Source organism: Trichechus manatus, unplaced genomic scaffold, assembly GCF_000243295.1.
Source record: "Trichechus manatus latirostris isolate Lorelei unplaced genomic scaffold, TriManLat1.0 scaffold00017, whole genome shotgun sequence".
Classification (NCBI taxonomy): Eukaryota; Metazoa; Chordata; class Mammalia; order Sirenia; family Trichechidae; genus Trichechus; species Trichechus manatus.
In genome coordinates, this window is record NW_004443953.1 from 21,657,301 (window position 1) to 21,663,790 (window position 6,490).

Here is a 6,490-nt window from a genome sequence, read left to right on the forward strand (position 1 = left end):
CCTGAAGTACAATAAAATATTAAAAAAAGAAAAAAAAAAGAATCTGAAAGCAAAGGCGACATGTTCTGTTTGTCTGGCTTTTTTCTCTAAACGACTTTCTCTCTCCTGTGCACACATCCTCTGCCGTGCTTGCATTAAAACTTGGATTCTTAGAAGGGAAGAGCCAATATTGATCTGCGCTCTGTGTCAAGGAATAAATGAGAAACCTTTTTCAGAAGAATAGGAAATGAGAGCATTGACAATTCTCATCAAGCAGCATGGTCCCCTGCTGGAGCAAAGACTGCACTTGAGTGATAGACTCCTGAGGTCCTGAGAAGATATGACCCTGGATGCAGCTACTGCCAACCCCTTACTTGTGCTCTCCAGTGACCTCAAGAGCGTTCAATGTGGGAAGATCTGCAACAACTCTATGGAAGATCCAATAGATTCACTCACATGACCTGTGTCCTCGGCACACCCCACTTCTCCACTGGCCGCCATTACTGGGAGGTAGAAGTAGGAGAGGGGAAAGAATGGTCTCTAGGTGTCTGCAAGGACTCTGTGGACAGAAAAAGGAAGAGCAGTTTATCCTCTGAGCTTGGCTTCTGGATCATTAGCATGAAGGCAGGAGCAATCTATAGCAGCTCCTTCCCACAGATCAGAATTTCTGCAAGCCCTAGTCTTCACCGTGTGGGAATTTTCCTGGATGTTGAGATGGAAGAAGTAAAGTTTTTTGATGTTAGAAATGATGTCCTCATCTATACAGATAGTCAACTCTCCCGTTCCGAGACTTTGCGTCCATTCTTTTGTCCTGAGCAGCCTGGAGAAGGTGACGGTGGAGCCCCTCTGAGAATCTGTCCATGAGAAACTGAGTTCTTTCTAGAGGCTTTCTGAAGATGAATGAGAGTTGACCTTGAGAAACATCAGAATAACTGAGGGAGAGACAACATGCTAGAGTGGAAAGATTCTGTAGATGTTATGGTTTTTCTTTTTTTGTAAACTTTGTAGCTGAGTGACTTCTGTAGATTTTGTAAGCTTTGCAACTAAATAAAATTATGGAGTCTTAGGGGATATTATTAAGCTCTCTCAGCCTCAGTTTCCTTGTCTATAAATGGGGATAATTGTATATCTCAGCTGAATGAATAGCCATGATGATTAGAGATAATACTATACATTTGTTCAGTAATGAACAATTAAATGGGGATTATTAGATTGTACATTTATTAGATTATTAAATTTTGTGTATAGAAACAATGTCTTCTTCATAATTTTTATACCCTTTTATATAGTGTAATACCTGATGATGATATTGTCTGGGAGGAAAGAAGAATTAATGAAAGCTTTCCATTTTTAGTTTCATTTTCCTCCATGCACAGCGGTCTGTTTCTTGCAATCCAAAGAACTTTGACTAAGATATATTGTTGATAGTCACTTATTTTTTCTGATGGGAATTGTCCTTTACCTGTTTCAATAATTGACATGTTTTTTGGGTGTCAAACTGGCATAGTAATGTGATTGGCAAAAGGGTGCCAATAGACTCAACCAAAGGATGTCAAGTTTCTATAATGGCAAAAGGTTCTGAACCTTCTGGACTCCATTATATAAAGAAATCAGTTTTCTGAAGACTAGATCCCTGTCCTTCTGCCCACTAGGGTGCAGAACCCCCCGTGGGTGCAGAACCCCCTGTGCATTTATGGGTGCAGAACCCCCCGTGCATTCTGTCAGATGGAAGACCATCTTCCAGCAAGCCCAAGCTTCAGGCACTTTATGGATTTTTGATATGTAAGGATTCTTATCAACCATATTAACTCTTGATCATATTCAGAAAAAATTGTTTTTGAGGTTGATTTTGATTTTTTTATTTTCCATAAATAGAATTTTATATTTTCTTGCAATTAAATCTATAAAACTTTTGATGTTTTCATGCCTATGCTATGTTTGGTCTAAACTCTCACATTCAGTCTGAGGCTTGTGCTCCCCAACACACCCCATTGTCCAGACTGCAATTTTCTACACTCTAGTCTTGTACTCACCCCTGGGTAGCACAAATAGTTTGCACTACACTGCTAACCTAAAGATTGGCAGTTTAAACCTTCCCAGAGGTGCTGTGGAAGCTGGCAATCTGTTTCCGTAAAAATTATAGCCAAGAAAACCCTACGGAGCAATTCTACTCTAACAAATGAGATCTCCTTGAATTGGAGTCAATTCCACAGCAACTTTTTTTTTTTTTTTTTGGTTAGTCTTCTCCTTTCAAATTGTTAAGAGCTTTTTGGGATGTATTTCATCTGATTTATTGAGTCATCCATTCCTGGTTGATTTCTGCCCCAGAAGGGCTGGGTTGGGACATGTTCTGGAATCTGCCTTTGGCTTCCTTGCCAAAGAATTGTCATCTCCCTTCTCTTTCCAATTCCACTGGTGAGGGGAGCAGCTCGTCCTGATTTCCGTAATAGTTTTATGTCAGGGGCCTCCTTGCCCTTTCCTAACACTGGGCCTGGAATGGCTTCACCTGATTCACCTCAACAGATCTTTATAACATTGAATGCCATTGGGAAATAGTTCATCTTGGAATGGGTATCTAATATTTTTGATCTTGAACTCAAGTAAGAAATATAATTTACTTTGTTGTCAGTACATAAGGTGTGTATGAATCAAAAGTTTTCAAAAACAATACTTGTCCTTATGATGCACTATAATTTTCTCATGGTACTACATTAGAAAAAAGCTTTTTGTCTCACACACTGATTTGATTTCATAATTGGCCAATTGATTGAGACCTGCAGTCTGAAAAACTGAGAAAGGTCCTGGACTTCTTAAGCAAAGTGTTCCATATGCCTTCTCAGATACTTGCATTCTAAAGGGGGCAGCTCCAGTTTCCCTAGAACCAGAGTTAATGGCCTGCCTTTCATTTGCATACTTAAGCTTCTTTCAATGACTTTTCTTCAAAGGACTTTCAATCGCCTCATGGAGATTTAAATTCAAAGCTTCCTTCATCCCAGCTGATGAGCCAGAACAATTTGTTTCCTCATACAGAAGGAGAAAATACCAGTGGCTAATGATTGGCATAAGATCCCCGGATGGTACAGGTGGTTTGCAATTGGCTGTTAACCTAAAGTTTGGCAGTTCAAACCCACCTTGTGGTTCTGCAGAAGAAAAGCCTGATGATTTGTTTCCGTAAAGATTGTTGTTGTTAGGTGCCGTCGAGTCGGTTCCCACTCATAGTGACCCTGTGTACTACAGAACGAAACACTGCCCAGTCCTGTGCCATCCTCTCAATTGTTGTTATGCTTAAGCCCATTGTTGCAGCCACTGTGTCACTGTGTCAACCCATCTCGCTGTAAAAGTTACAACCAAGAAAACCCTATAAAGCAGTGTAGCACATGGAGTTACCATGAGTCAGGATGGACTCTACAGCAACATTTTTTTCGTTTTCTTTTTTTAAATGGTTGGCATGGTTCCTCTCTCCTATCTGATTGAATCACTGTTGCCAAGGGGTTGTGAGACCATGATAGGACAGGGTCATATACTTATTCTGTTAACAAAATAGTTCACAGATCCAACTCCTTAGCATCTATCTCTCCATTGCTACAAGCCTAATCCACATCACTAATGTCCCATCTGGACTACTGCGACAGCCTCCTAATTCTTCCCTGCTTCACTCCTGCCACTTTCCACCCAGTAGCCAAAATGGTTCTCTTAAATCATCAGTCAGATCTTTCAAATCATTACTGTCTTAAACCCTGAAAAGACTTCAAAGGGCAATGAGAGTAAATCTTGGAGATGAAAGAAAGAAAAAAGAGCTGCCTCTGGCTCTGACTGATGCAATTCAGTCCTTTCCACCTGGGTCAGGAAAGGGGACAAGGAAGCATTTAAACCTACCCAAAAATCTCTACAGATTTTGAGAGGGAAACTAGTTCCCTCCTACTGGGAGGTAGTCAATGTGAGTCGTTTTATTTGACCATAAAGGCCAAGATGAACTAAGCAGGCTAGAGTTATGCTCCTTAATCCTGGCTGAGCATTGGAGCCACCTATCTAGAATCACACACCAAACCAATCAAATCAGGATCTCTGGGGATGGGGCCCAGGCAGTGGGATTTTTCAAAATTCCCCAAGTGATTCCAATGTGCAGCAGGGTTGAAAATCACTGGATTAGGGCACTAGTTTCTAAACTTTATTGGGCGTCAGAGTCCCCTGGATGCCTGGTCACTACCCCAGAGTTCAGTAGGTTGGGGCAGGGCCAGGGATTTGCATTTGTGACAAGTTCCCAAGAGATGCTTGTGGGACCACACTTTGAGAACCATTGGGCTGGAGGACACAGTGTACCTTGATGCTGAAGTCTGTGTTTACAGGTGAAGAATTTTTACAAAAATGGTAAGAAAAATCCAACTTGCTATTATAAACTTGAAACTAATGTTACAAGTTTATAAAAAATTAAGAACAACTTTTCCTTCGGTGATAAGACCCTACACCATTGGGTTTTTTGTTTTTTTCGATGAAACAAATTCAGTAACCCTGTATTTCTGCTCTTGCTTAATTTTTAGTGAGATTCCTGCTTTTAAAAAACCAGAACAAGTGACGAGAAGGGAGGGAGGGAAAAGGAGATTGGGCAATGTTGTTGGGAATTAGATCACTGTGTTGACAAAACTCTTAAATAGCATTATTGTCATTCTTGCTTACTCCTCTCCAAACCTCCACCACAATAGATCACAAGATTTCCATCAACAGTTCCCGTATCTTGATAATAACCAAAAGTGTATACAAAAAGGGCTGTTCTCCATAATGATCCAAGCCTGTCTTCTCTTTAATATACCAGGTTTTAGAATTTTCTGCAAGAAAAAGGTTTTCATTCAGATCTTGCTGGGCCAGCTTTTTTCATAGGAAGCAACTAGTTAAAAATGGTGAAATTTTATACTTCACATGAGGTTACCAATTGCTTGGAGTCATGGATTGAATTGTGTTCCCCCAAAATCTGTGTCAACTTGGCTAGGCCATGATTCCCAGTATTGTGCGATTGTCCACCATTTTCTCATCTGATGTGATTTTTCTGTGTGCTGTAAATCTTACCTCTGTGACGTTACTGAGGTGAGATTAGAGGCAGTTATGTTAAGGAGGCAGGACTCAATCTACAAGATTAAGTTGTGTCTTAAATCAATCCCTTTTGGGATATAAAAGAGAGAAGCAAGCAGATAGACAGGCGCACTTCATACCACCACGAAAGTAGTGCCAGAAGAGTGTGTCCTTGAACTGAGAGGCATCTAGGAGAAGACTGATGACAAAAACCTTCCTCCAGAGCCGACAGAGAGAGAAAGCCTTTCCCTGGAGCTGATGCCCTAAAGTTGGACTTCCAGCCTACTAGATTGTGACAGAATAAACTTGTGTTTGTTGAAGCCATCCACTTGTGGTATTTCTGTTATAGCAGCACTAGATAACTAAGACACTTGGGGATTCTTCCAGAAAATCTTCTGTGTATATGTATATATTTTACCTAAATGATAATTTAGTATATGCCTTGTTTTGCACCTTGCTTTTTTCACTTGAGAATATTTAGGGGGGTTGACTTTTAATAGTCTTTCCCCAGGACTCAGATACTGAGGACGTCCTGTATTTCGTTTATCAACTCAATCAGTTAATTTTGTGAAAACAGTTCTCAGTAGGATTGATAAGTGTAAATTTAAGTTTCTCCAGGAAATCATTAGCATTTTTTACTCTAAAATGCATAACACCATGATTGCCATCAAAGAACTGCTAGAATATCTAAACTACTCTAAAATAGCAGTAAAAACAGACTGACCTCATGCTCCAAATCTTCAAATAATAATTTCAGTTTTCAAACATGGATTGTTGCATATAATAAAAATGATATTTTGATAAAACCCCTTTGAGAAGTCTGAAATTCCAGATTTATTAAAAGATATTGACTGTGATGTCAGGTTCTCTGGAGACTTTAATGAGGGATGGGAAGGTAAACAGGAAGCTGGTAAAAGTTTTGGAGAGAAAAAGATGCTTATGATCTGTTTCAACAGGCTCTGAGATTCCAACCGTGGCCAAATGAGAAAGGTCATTATCACCCAGTGATCATGAGCTAGGCTTGTTGGCATAGCAGGGGACTCAAGTTTGCATAAAAGCTGTTGGTATTTTTAAAACTTCGCCTGGGTGGAGAACCTACAAAAGATGACAAATGAGCTGTGGCTTTGGGTTTGTAAATATTAGTCCAGGCCCAGATACTCCAGACTGATTGAGGAGTGGAATTTTCAACGAAAGAATAAAGATGGTTTTAAAGGTGTATTTACTCACCATTATGTGGTGATTCAATCAAGTTGATGAACCAATAGAGCTGAGATCTCAGTTAGTCCTTTTCTTGATTAAAATGGACTTTAAATCAATTGCTGTTGATTTAATTCTGACTCATTGCGATGCCATGTGTTGCAGAGTAGAACTGTGCTCCATAGAGTTTTCATGGTGTAACCTTTTGGAAGCAGAATGCCAGGCCTTTCTTCTGAGATGAGTTCCAACT

At 40.0% G+C, this 6,490-nt stretch overlaps 1 pseudogene; it reads left to right on the forward strand.

The window, feature by feature from the left end:
* The window catches only part of LOC111819748 (ret finger protein-like 4B), a 3,206-nt pseudogene extending 2,363 nt beyond the window's left edge, over positions 1-843 (forward strand).
* The last annotated feature ends 5,647 nt before the right edge of the window (positions 844-6,490 follow it).